Source organism: Palaemon carinicauda, unplaced genomic scaffold, assembly GCF_036898095.1.
Source record: "Palaemon carinicauda isolate YSFRI2023 unplaced genomic scaffold, ASM3689809v2 scaffold2, whole genome shotgun sequence".
Classification (NCBI taxonomy): Eukaryota; Metazoa; Arthropoda; class Malacostraca; order Decapoda; family Palaemonidae; genus Palaemon; species Palaemon carinicauda.
This window is the reverse complement of record NW_027169589.1, coordinates 864,670-878,894: the sequence shown is the minus strand read 5'-3', so window position 1 is coordinate 878,894 and position 14,225 is coordinate 864,670. Positions and strand designations below refer to the sequence as shown.

The 14,225-nt window shown below is 38.4% G+C and overlaps 1 protein-coding gene across 1 annotated transcript in view; it reads right to left on the bottom strand.

The window, feature by feature from the left end:
* Positions 1-14,225, bottom strand: part of Cap-D2 (CAP-D2 condensin subunit) — a 307,837-nt gene that overhangs the window by 108,399 nt on the left and 185,213 nt on the right. The gene's annotated exons all lie outside the window — the stretch shown is intronic.

Genomic DNA, 14,225 nt, shown 5'->3' with positions numbered 1-14,225 from the left:
TACCTGGGAGCAACATAGCTAATTATATAAAGATTTTGCAAGCCTATCCACTTAGATTAAAAACAATTCTCTCTCAATCCCTAATTTTTTACCCTTTTGGGATAATAGTTAAATCTTGTACTTGAAATAAAAATAAAGTATCCTAATTCTCATCTTAATTTGTTGGACAGAAACTTACGGTCTATTAAATTTCTTATTCCCGATCTAGATATTGATCTTTGGCACCGTCGGTCAATTAGTTCATTATGCATGTTGCACAAGATTTTTCATAACTCTGACCATCCTTTACATTCAGATCTCCCTGAACAATTCTATCCTGTTCATAATACTAGGCAGGCAATTAATTCTAATAGTAGCCAGGCCTTCTCCATCAAGAGGCTCAATACTAAACAGTATTCTAGAAGTTTTATTCCAGCTGTGACCAAGTTGTGGAATGATCTTCCTAATCGGATAGTTGAATCAGTAGAACTTCAACAGTTCAAAGTTGGAGCAAATGTTTTTATGTTGACCAGGCTGACATGAGTCTTTTTATAGTTTATATATGACATATCTGTTTTGACTTTGTTACTGTTTTTAGAATGATTTAGTGTTAATTTGTTCTCATCATTTATCTATTTCCTTATTTCCTTTCCTCAATGGGCTATTTTTCCCTATTGGAGCCCTTGGGCTTATAGCATCTTGCTTTTCCAACTGGGGTTGTAGCTTGGCTAGTAATAATAATAATAATAATAATAATAATAATAATAATAATAATAATAATAATAAAAGGGTTCACTGCTGTCTAATATAGGTTGACAGCTATGAGTGATTTACGAGCTAATGGAACCATAGGGTAAAATTAATTTCCATTCTAGCATATTAAATTGTCAAAACTTGGATAAAATAATTATAACTGAACCAATTTCATATAATGTGACGTTAATTTTAATAAGATTGATTAAAAAAAGAAAAGTGTAATTCTTTTTTTTAACAATTAAGAGGGTTACAGATACTTCTATATAAATTCAAATCTCATTTTTCTTCATTGAAATAATTCTTTTAAAAGAAAATTATTCAAGCGTATATAATTATGTGAAAATAATCCAATTTAAAAACTTTCACATTTTTTCACACACATGTACAGTATAGTCCTACGACTGAACTCGAGAAGGACTACCCGTATCTGTTTCCTAGTTGTGTGACGACTAGGAGTGTGACAAAGAAAGTGGCTGAAAAAGGAAGAAAACCCGAAGGAGCGATGAACGTGGCTGAAAAAGGAAGAGAAACCGAAGGAGCGATGAACTTGGAGGATTTGATTTTGGAAGAAGGGGATTCCCTTGATGGTACGCAAGAGGAGAACTCCGGAGTAAGCTGGAGAGAAGAGGAACGACAGACAAATAAACAGGAAGAAAAAGAAGCAATGGATTTGGAAGAAATAGAAAACTCAGCGTTAGAAGTAGGACAAAGCTGATAGAATTTCTACGGAAGGATGCGACGTTAACAGAGTTATTGTACTGTGTGGTGGATGAGACAGAGGTGCAGCAGTCTCCCACCTGTTGGGCAAGTTGCTTAAGAGGAAGCATAGACCCGCCGATATCCCTGGGAATGCTGCATGGGGATATACCGTCAGATATTGATTCTCGTAGCGCACGAGACGGGACATATGGAAATAAAGTAGATGACAGAGAAGATTAAGAAACACTTTTTCTGGCCTGGCATGCCTAATTACGTGAACCAGTTTTGCCATGCATGTCACGTTTGTCAGATGGCTGGAAAGCCCAACGAGTACATCGAAAAAGCTCCCTTACACCCGATTGAAGTACAAGGAGAAACCTTCAGCAATGGTTTGATTGATGATTTCAAGTTTTCAGGCATCCTGACATCTGAGGTCATTGACGCCGGTAACATTTAATTTGTGTATACAAAAATAAAAAATAAAATAAAATAAAAAATAAAAGACTATTCAATTAAAATCATAAAAGTTGAATGTCATAAAAGTTAAATATTTTTCAGAAGACCTGCTTCTGAAATAAATCTAAAAATGCCACTTGCATGGTAGGACACATCATTTCCAAGAATCTTGGCAAGGATGAACCTGCCACCCTCACCTCGAGCCTCAAACAAATATCTATTCCGCAAGTTGTTATAATTGGGGCATTCGGTCAACAAATGCCTTACTGTTAGAGATACTAAACAGTCGTCACAATACGGTTGCTGTTGGCCCTTCAGCAGAAACTCGTGTGTCAACCGAGTGTGACCAATACGGAGACGACAAAGAGACGTCTCCCATTTTCGGGGCATCATATTATACCTCCAAGGAGATATGTCATTTGTTATCTCTCGCATTTTATTGCCATCTTGACTATCCCATTGCTGTTGCCATTTATTGCAAACCAATTTCTTGATGTCAGGTAAGAAATCATTACAGGGAATGGGATACCTTCTTGGCAGCAACTCGGATGCAGCATTGTTAGCCAGTGAATCTGCCTTCTCATTCCCACACACACCTACATGTGCTGGAACCCAACAAAATTGAACTGTTATACCTCTCCGTCCAATAATGAAGAGCCATTCTAAAATCTTTAAAACTAGAGGGTTATTAGAATTAAAAACTTCCATAGCTTTAAGGACACTCCTTGCATCACTAAAAATTGTAAAATTACCCTCCTTCTCCAACGGTATTTTCTCAATAGCGGTTAATATGCCATACAGTTCGGCAGTAAATATGGAAGCGGTCAGAGGAAGTGCACCTCTACAATTAAAACCATTACTATGTACTCCAAATCCAACGCCAGCATCAGATTTGGAGCCATCAGTAGAGATAAAAGTTGATCCTCTATGTTCTTTAACGTGTTCATTAAAAAGAGACCTGGCTTCTAGGTCTGACATATTCTTCTTACCTCCAATAAAATATTTACAAAAAGATATCTCTGGTAACTTCCATGGAGGCGTTGATGATACCTTGAATGGAAGTACCTTATTTCTAATTATATCCAGACTATTTAATAATCGTTTCACCCGAAAGCCATAAGGTTGAGGAGATTTTGGGTGCAACTCAAAGTATGATGCGTGTCTTACAAGGCTTGCAGTCTGAAAGGCTAGAGAGTTAGGGAGTCTTTGCAATCTAAACCAATACCGAAGAATGGAAGACATTCGGTAAAGGTCTAGAGGTAACTCTCCAGCATCAACAAGGAGACTTGGGATAGGCGAGGTTTTAAAAGCTCCAGTAGACAATCTAATACCTGCATGATGTATCGAGTCTAATATTTTTAACCGGCTTGGGGTGGCTGAAGAATATACCTCACAACCATAACTAATTTTGGAAAAAATCAAGGCCTTGTATAATTTTAAAATAGTATTGCGGTCTGCCCCCACGATGTATGGGACAATACTTTTAAGATATTCAGAGCTTCAACACATTTAGCTTTTAATGCTTTTAAGTGAGAAACCCATGTAAGCCTACAATCAAATATCAAACCTAAAAATTTAGCTTCTTTTGCACATGGTATCCGTTGACCTTTAATGTATATATCCGGGTCTGGATGTACAGTACTCCCCGGATACGACAAAAATGGACAATGGTAATTTTACATGTCGAGAACCTAAATCCATTCATGTCAGCCCACTGGATAATTTTATCAATAGCGAGTTGGATTTTTCTCTCAACCATTGCCATTCTAGTGCCAGCAAATGATATTGAGAGATCATCCACAAATAATGTTGAGAGAACATCCTGGGGAATGGCTGAGGATATCCCATTCATTGCTAGTGCAAAAAGGGTTACACTCAGCACACTTCCCTGAGGAACTCCTTCTTCCTGGCACTTACTCTCTGATAAAGTATCCCCAACTCTCACTTGAAAAACTCTACGTGAAAGGACCGATTAAAATGTTAGCAGGAAAAGGGAAAGATCAAGAGGAAACGGATGGAGAAAATGTCAAGGATTTGAGGGAAAATATCGGCGAGATAAGGAAATTTTCCTTAAAAGGCGTGAAAACGAGTGAAGGAAAAATAAAAAAAAGGTTTGGTATGAAAAGTACAAAACATGGTAATGTTTGGAGCAAGTGCTACGCATTTTTCCATTTTTGCAAACTTTAGAAGGGTATACAAATTTGAAACAACTGAAACATTGTAGAGGCTTCTGTTTGAAAGGTCGAACTTTAAACCTTTCATTTTCAATCACAATGTGGAAATGTACATCAGCATCCTGGAAAGTAAGGAGAATCACTGACATCCCAGGAACCCTATGCACCTTCCACACTGTTAATGGACACAAGGTCAGTATCACCTCTAACATAAATTCATGTCTCTAGCAAAAACTATCCCCCTTCCATAACTAGAGTTTAGATGGGGTTTGACATCCAACTTATATATCGTCAAAATTTGTCCTTGAACTGGATAATATAGTGGATTGTGTGTATGATTTGGCATGTGTGAGAAAACTATTACTGCCATATCAAGATACATCTCCAAGTACAATCGTCCCTACTTTCTTCTGAAGAAATTTACAGATCCTAAAATAATTTCCTGTACCTCCTCTTGATTGAGCAATAAGACATATTGATGGTTTTTGTCTTTCTCATGGAGGGCACAATCACCTCTTTACCTCTATCTATCCAATCTTCATGTTTGTACACATCGAGATCTTTAGGTATTGAATCACAAAAAGCACCCTTTATATTCAAATTATTAATTTTAATATTCATATTACATATTGCATTAAATTCTTCATCATGAGTGTTAAAGGATATTCAACGATCCCATGTCATCTGTGAGTCTCATACTTATCTCTCTGATTAAGCCTTAACGTTCAAATGCTTTATATAGCATATCATATCCTGTCTAATGCAATTTGGGTAACATAAAGAATTTTTAGTTTTCTTGTGTTGCCCAAGTTACTTGATTTTTTATTAATTAAAATTGTCTTTTTTAGTTCCGAAGTCGTCAACTGAATTTTCTTTAGGCCTAAATGAATAGCCAAAGTTTGTCCATGGTGCCAGTGGGGGGAGGTGTCAGCATGTCAGCATATCAAGTGGACGGGCAGAATTTTTGAGGGGTCCATAGTCAAGGGTGAGGTTCTATTTTTTTTTTTTTTTTGTTTGGTTAGCTTACTAACTTGAGAATATTAATAAAATATCATACCTGAAAAGAAAATTTGCATTCTCCACTATCAGCCCAATGATAGTATACTTCCCAGATGGTCCACTCCATATCCTAACAGTGGGATAACACCATAACATATATAGAGGCATTGGTGTATGCTAAACCTGCCTGTTAAAACTGACACTGAGAAAATATGGAATCATCCTCCCCATATCAGTAATGATGGGCTTCCAGCCAGAGGCCGAGTCATACTTTAAAGATTGGATACCCCCGGATTCCGATGACTCATCCCTTAAGAAGAGTTCCGTCAAAAAAAGGTCCAAACCATTTTTGGGATGGCCGAGATCATCCAATACTCAAATATAGTTGTGAATGCAAATACCTCCCAACCAGGATTCCTTCTCCCATTCATCCAAACAGGAAGTAATAACGAATGTGGAAATATCAATGTCATTTAGAAAATAATAATAAATGTTGATGCCCAACGATTAAATGTAAATAATGTTTGTTGTCTAGTTATCGCGATGGTTAATGTTTAGGTTTGCTGTGTGGTAGTTTGCTGGTTCGAGTCTATGCTCGGCCATATGAATTGTTTACTTGGTGTTGGGTTGTTTTAGCTAATTTACGCATAGTTCTCCGTCACGTGAACTTTATGGTAATCTACTGTGTCTTCCTGTAAACAAATGAGAAAACTTATCAGTTTAAAAAGTGATTTCATACAGAACGAATATAACGAAAGTTGGTATTTACTGAGGAATATTTTGACCTTTTGTTATAGGAACACAATTGTAAGTAAACGCCTATTATATACTGTTTTGGAATAACGGATTCATCTTTTCCCATTTGTAAACCTACATGTTACATAACGTATGCCTTTAGATGAGCCTTAATTATATTGATTTTGTGTATGACCTTTTTGTAATTAACAGTTATACATGCATAATTTACTTAATTAAGCTTTGCATATTGTTTCTATCAGTCTTAGTTATTTAACTTAATAATTTTGTGTACATTAGCATATTATTTATACGTTGATTTCTTTTTCATTTATCCATAGTAATTGAACCACATCACGTCACTTCACATCACTTCAAGTTATGCTACATACGTCAAGTCTACATGTATAAACTCCTAACAATATAACCGTATCGATGTTAACGTCATGGATCCAATAAAGAACTATATGTGCGTGTCAAAATTGTGTTTCTCCATCATTCACGTTAAGCAATAGAAAAATAGTGCATTAACATCGTTCAATTAAATTGTTAAACTACCATCAACGACTTACGCGTTAATTCTATAATAACTCTTATACGTGAGTCTTAAGAAGTGGAATTACTGCCTGTTATAAACAACTACAGACAAAATGGTGGGGTCTGATGAGACTGTTCAGAATAGTGCTCCCGACGAAAACTCGGGTACGACAGTTGATATTCGAACATTAAAAAATAAATTGAGATCATCACTTGGCAACGTAACGAAAAAACGCAACGAACTCATAGGCCTCATGTCAAATCCGGACAACCTGCACTTGGTGAAAATGTGTCTAGAAGAATATAACGAAGCTTTCGATAAGTACAAAGAAAACTTCAATTGTGTCATGGATAACATCTCAGACGAATTGGAGGAGGACCAGGAATTGTCCAGATATGAGACCAAGGAAATTAGCATTCTGCAATTCCGAAACCATACTGGTGAATGGATAGCTATAAACGAAAAACGACTTGAAGAAGACCTGGAGAGTCTTTTAAGCCGATCTGGTTCAAAACGTTCTTCCAAACGGCCTTCTTCCCTTCCTTCTGGCAAATCGGCTACGTCCGAAAAGGTGCGAGCCAAAGCACGCCTCGCCGAGTTGCTTGCCGAAAAAGAACTTGTGACAAAGAAAAAGGAACAGGAGGCAAAGACAGAAGAGATTCTATTGGATATCGAAATAGCCAAGACTCGAGCAAAAGCACGTGTTTTTGCAGAAACCGAAAATGACATTGGCGATGACAATGTTGGTAACAAAGACAATGATACACATACCAGCATTATTGTGCAACAAGCCAACCATCAGGACGTGAATGTTATGGTCGCTGGACCTAGTGTAGCTGCCCCTGGAATCTGTGCGAGTAAAGGTGCTAACACGGCTATCGGTGGCAATATGGCTAACCAGGTTATACTCCCTGTCACCCAGGAAAATAGTGCCAGCTTACCCAGTCTAAATCCCAGCACTGCACAAGAATTTGTTCCCAGAAATTCTTCAGAGACTGTTACTAACACTCTTGCAACTCCAGTCAATGCTTCGAATGCCAAGTCATCAACGTTTCCAAATCTAGAACAGTATACGTATCCGCCTGTAAATATACCTGTGAACAGTAACTTTGGTGCACCCTATCCACTGCCTAATTCACCTCCAGTTAACACCATACAGCAGCAGATTAGTGGTATCGCCACAGCTCTAGCTTTGCCTGCACCGCAAGTTCCCAAGTTTACCGGTGATCTTCTGGAATACAGTGACTTCATACTGGCGTTTGACACCAGGATCTCCTCTAGAACAGCCAGCAGCAGCGACAGACTTTACTACCTTCTACAGCATACAGACGGTGAACCTAAGGACCTCATCAGCAGCTGTATATACATGCAGGCAGACCAAGGATATAGTCGGGCAAGACAGTTGCTACAACAAGAGTATGGTGATCCTTATAAAGTATCCCTGGCATACTTGAAACAACTAAACGAGTGGAAGCCGATAAAACCAGACGAAGGGAAATGTCTGAAAAGATATTCGCATTACTTGCTAAAATGCTTCAGTGCCATGCAAACACTTACTCACCTGGCTGTTCTTGATCATGCACCGAACCTGCAGGTGGTAGTCCAGAAATTGCCAAGTTATCTCCAGAACAAATGGCGCGAAAAAGCCACAAACCGCAGACTCCTCGAGAACAGGTCTTCGTGCTTTGGTGACATTGTCCAGTTTGTTATTAACGCAGCAGAGTGTGTCAATGACCCAGTGTTCGGGAAAGAAGCAATGCATAGAGAACTGAATTCTAGTAAACCATCAAAAGGGAAACCAACAGAATCTGCATTTGCTATGCAAGTTAATCATGAGAGCCAAAGTAGAACTCGTGGTTTTAGGTCGCCCTCCTGTTTTTACTGCAGCAAAAATCACGATCTGGATAACTGTGCAGATTTCAGGCAGAAATCTCTCGAAGAGAAAAGAAAGTTTATTATAGAGCAGCGTAGATGCTTCAGTTGCTATGATCTGAATCATACATCGAAGGGGTGCATGAACAAGCGAAAATGTCACAAATGTGGCAAAGGTCATCCTACGGCCATGCATATAGATGGCTTCAAACTACCTTGGAGGTCGGACTACTCTGACAGATCTTCATATTCTCAAAACCGTACAGAGGAATCCAGCCAAAACCCTCCAGATACCGCTACCAGCAACGTTATTTCTCACGACTCCTCCATGGTTCTTCAAGCAATAATACCTGTTCGTTTAAAGCAGAGGGGAACTAACCGAGAAGTTCTCACCTACGCCCTCTATGACCCAGGAAGCACAGGGTGCTTCCTATCAGAAGAACTGAAAGATGACTTGCAAGCTTCCGGTTTTCAAACAAATCTGCGTCTGAAAACTATGCTTGGGGAAAGCATAGTCAAAAGCTACCTTGTCCAGGATCTCGTCGTCAGTGATATAAACGGCCAGAATGGTATACTGCTTCCAAAAACGTATTCCAGACAAGAAATTCCAGTGAGCCATGATCAAATACCCCGTCCAGAACTGTTACGACGCTGGCCATATCTTCACGACGTGGCAAAATCGATTCCCGAAATAATGCCAGAAATAGACATCGGTCTACTGATTGGCAGTAATTGCCCACTAGCAATGGAGCCTCTGAAAATCATATCAACAGACGGCAAAGGCCCATTCGCTCTGCAGTATCGTCACGGATGGACAGTCAGCTCCCCGGTAGAAGACAACAGCGTAACGTCTACACATCGAGTAAACAGTAATCGCATTGTGACCGAGGACATTGAGCAGGCTACTGAAATTCTCTCCCCAAACAGAATACTGAATATTCTGGAAAGTGACTTTATTGATAGCCGGGTAGCAAGGTATCCTGAAGAGAAAGGATTGTCTCCAGAGGATACTACATTCATGACGAAGGCCGAAAACAATGTCGTGTTTAAAGACGGTCACTTTGAGATCCCTCTCCCTTTCAGGAATCAGAACTTAATGGTGCCAAATAATAAGATCCTTGCAATCAAACTAGCACTCTATCAAAAGAAGAAAATGCAAAAGATCACCTTTGCAAACGAGGTCGAGAAACTCAAGAAAAGAACCCCGAAAGAAAAGAGAGAACACTCGCTACCAAAAACAAGTACGATATTCCGTCTCGACCCAGTGCTCATCGACGGAATTCTGCGAGTGGGAGGACGCCTCTCGAAAGCCGCAATGGACTCTGATGTGAAACATCATATGCTACTGCCACAACATTTGCACACCACCACTCTAATCGTACGAGATGCTCATGAGAAACTTGGCCATGCTGGTAGAAATCACACCATTGCAGCAATTAGAGAACGCTTTTGGATTGTTTCAATCAACTCTGCTGTCCGACGTCAACTCCACAAATGCATAACGTGCAGAAAAATGAGAAAGCCATGCCAAGAGCAAAAAATGTCCGACTTACCTCAAGATCGTCTCAAGCCAGCTCCACCATTTACATTCACAGGCGTAGACTTTTTCGGGCCGTTCATTATAAAAGAGGGCCGCAAGGAGCTCAAACGTTACGGCGTCATATTCACCTGTCTTGTCAGTCGCTCCATTCATCTGGAAGCTGCTAACAGTCTCGAAACGGATTCCTTTATTCACTGCCTGCAACGCTTCATAGCCCGTAGAGGTACGGTACAAGAAATCCGATGCGACAACGGGACCAACTTCATCGGAACCCGGAATGAGCTGAACAAGGCTTGGTCAGATCTGAACCAAAACAAAATCCAAAACAAACTACTGTACATGAATATCGACTGGAAACTCAACCCACCTATGGCATCGCACATGGGCGGCGTATGGGAGCGCCAGATCCGTACCATTTGGAAAGTTCTATCTGCGCTATTCTTCGACCATGGGACTCGCCTCGATGACGAATCATTCCGCACGCTACTCTGCGAGGTAGAATATATTGTGAACTCAAGACCGATCACGACCTGTTCTGATGATCCTGATGACATGGAACCACTAAGTCCGAGTCAAATCCTCCATATGAAGTCACCCAAGAGGTTAATACCAGGACCTTCGCAACCAGAATATGTGTACTCCAGAAAAAGGTGGCGTAGAGTACAATATTTGTCGGACTTGTTCTGGAGCAGATGGAAAAGGGAGTACATAGTCAGCCTGCAGCAACGCCCCAAATGGAACAAACAACAACGAAATACACGGGAAGGTGACATCGTGCTCCTGAAAGACGAGAACACGCCAAGACTTCATTGGCCACTAGCACGTGTAACAGAGGTATTGCCAGACTCCAGAGGCGTTGTGAGAAGCGTCAAACTTCGAACCCAATCTTCTGAATTGCACAGACCAGTGAGCAAGCTCGTACTCTTGCTTCCAAAAAAAGATCAAGTGTTATAGATATTATCCAGAGACACTATATGACATTGATATATTTTCTAGTTCATATCTGTTTGTCAAACTCATTTTTATTTTGTTGTGTTTATCGTTTTAATGTTTGTTCCTTAAGCTTGTTTTATTCATGTTCTATTCACGTATTGTAGTATGAAATGAAATATTAGTTGTCCATCTTATATTTTTTGTAAATCATATGATTTAGAGGTCGAGTATGTTGATGCCCAACGATTAAATGTAAATAATGTTTGTTGTCTAGTTATCGCGATGGTTAATGTTTAGGTTTGCTGTGTGGTAGTTTGCTGGTTCGAGTCTATGCTCGGCCATATGAATTGTTTACTTGGTGTTGGGTTGTTTTAGCTAATTTACGCATAGTTCTCCGTCACGTGAACTTTATGGTAATCTACTGTGTCTTCCTGTAAACAAATGAGAAAACTTATCAGTTTAAAAAGTGATTTCATACAGAACGAATATAACGAAAGTTGGTATTTACTGAGGAATATTTTGACCTTTTGTTATAGGAACACAATTGTAAGTAAACGCCTATTATATACTGTTTTGGAATAACGGATTCATCTTTTCCCATTTGTAAACCTACATGTTACATAACGTATGCCTTTAGATGAGCCTTAATTATATTGATTTTGTGTATGACCTTTTTGTAATTAACAGTTATACATGCATAATTTACTTAATTAAGCTTTGCATATTGTTTCTATCAGTCTTAGTTATTTAACTTAATAATTTTGTGTACATTAGCATATTATTTATACGTTGATTTCTTTTTCATTTATCCATAGTAATTGAACCACATCACGTCACTTCAAGTTATGCTACATACGTCAAGTCTACATGTATAAACTCCTAACAATATAACCGTATCGATGTTAACGTCATGGATCCAATAAAGAACTATATGTGCGTGTCAAAATTGTGTTTCTCCATCATTCACGTTAAGCAATAGAAAAATAGTGCATTAACAATAAACAAATGAATAAATAAAACATGAAGAAAAAAATTATATAAATATATATGCACATATATATATCATCCTCATCACCATCATCCCCTCCTATGCCCAGTGACGCAAAGGGCCTCGCTTAAATTTCGTCAGTAGTCTCTATCTTGAGCTTTTAATTCAATACGTCTCTATTCATTATCTCCTACTTCCTGCTTCATAGTTCTCAACCATGTAGGCCTGGGTCTTCCAACTCTTCTACTGCCTTGTGGAGCTCAGCTAAACATTTAGTGAAATAATCTCTCTTGAGAATTGCGAAGAGCATGCCCAAACCATCTCCCTCTACCCCTCATCATGATCTCATCCACATATGGCACTCGAAGTAATCTCTCTTATACTTTTATTTCTAATTTTGTCCCGGCATTTAACTCCCAATATCTTTCTGAGTGTTTTGTTCTCAAATCTACTAAATCTATTGGAGATTGTTTCATTGTCATACCATGACTTACGTCCATAAAGTAACAGCGATCTAACTATACTGAAATACAGTCTGATTTTCATATGTAATCTCAGGTGATTTGATTTCCAAATTTTACTTAACCTAGCCTCTGTCTGATTTGCTTTTTTCAATCTATCTTTCACTAAATGCCAATTCTTATAACCCTGTATTGAAGATCAAAGTTCCTATATAATTAAATGATTCTACCTCACTAATACTTTCTCCTAATGATACTTCATCTTCCATTGCATACTCCATTCTCATCATCTCTGTCTTTCTTCTATCTATCTTGAACCCAACCTCGTATGATATTTCATGCATTCTGGTAAACAAGCATTGCAAAACCTGTGGTGTTCTGCTAACAAGGACAGTATCATCAGCGTACTCTAGGTCTGCTAATTTCCTATTACCAATCTAGTCCAATCCTTCTCAACCATCTCCAACTGTTCTACACATTACTAAATCCATGAGGTGGATAAACAACATGGGTGACAACACATTCCCTTGGAGTACTCTGCTGTATACTGGAAATTCATTTGATAGGACTCTATTAACATTACACTTGCTACGCTCATGATCAGACAATCAAATTTACATATTTAAGAGGATTTCCAAAATAAGGCAGGACTCTCCACATAATTGGCCGGTGCACACTATCAACGACTTTTTCATAGTCTACAAATGCCATCAAAAGTGGATTTCGATATTCTACGCATTGCTGTGCAACATGTCTCAAAATGAAAATTTGGTCAGTACAACTTCTTTGTTCATCTCTAAGCTTTTCATCAATTTTTCTCTCCAGTCTCTTTAGAATAAACATACTATATATTTTCATAACTGACATAAGTGTTATGCCTCTGTAATTATTGCAATCAGTCAGGTCTTACTTTTTTTTACAATTTTTACCAACACTCCTAACTCCTATTCATCAGGTTTTGCCTCTTCATGTCACGTTCTTCAAAATAATCTTGTAAGTATTCTTGGGGTCACTTCATTTTCAGCCAATATCATCTCATCAGTTATTCCATCGTATCCAGGGGCTTTCCATCTCTTGAGTTTTTAATGATAACTTTGACTTAAAACACACTGAATTTATTCATGGGGACATCAAGGTCGTCCTGAGCTTCAGGTATATCAATCAAATTATTCCCTTTGTATCTCCTATTTATAACCTCACTAAAGTTTTCCCTCCAGCATTGTCTTTCATCTTCTGTTGTTATAACAGACCCATCTCTCTTTTAAATGGGTACATGTTTGCCCCAGTAGATATTTCATTAATAATTCTGTGTGCAATTCTTACACCATAGCCACTCCCTGAATTCATAGCTTTGTCAGCCTCATCCGCTTTCCAGTCTAAATATTCTCACTAGCCATTCCTGGCTTTTCTTTTGACTTCACTATCAATACTGGAATACTTAGCATGCTCTACCTTGTAATTTTCATTACTTCCTAAAAACTTTCAACAATCAATTTCTGTCTTTGTCTCCTTTTTATAGTATTCCAAGTATCATTTGATATCAATGGTTTTCTCCTTGTAAGTGCATGTCCCAAAACTTCACTACCAACTGACTGATATGAGTTCTTGATATCCCTCCATTCTTCATTAATTGTCTGCTCTTCATCTCGTAAAATCAATGACTGCTAATTGATTTCTATATTAAATTGCAAATGTTTCACTTTGTTCACCTTCTAGAAGCTTGTTGTATCAAGCCTAGGTATTCTATCTATATTTCTATAGGGTGCTTTCAGTTTTAATTTCCATGTGGCAATGAGGAGCTGGTGACCGCTATCAATATCTGTAACTCTATAGCATCTTACATTTCTCAGAGTCCTCCTTCTATCTTTAGTAATGGATATGTGGTCTATTTGATTTTGGTAATTGCCACATGATGAAGTTATGTATATGTGGATGTCCTTGTGCTGAAAAAGAGTACCTCCAATAACAAGATTGTTTGTTGAATAAAAACTAAAGTGTGTCCCATTTTCATTTGTAACTTCGCCGAGATCTTCAACACCCATTACTTTCCTTCTAACTTTAGCATTGAAGTTACCAATCACAATTTTCATATCTC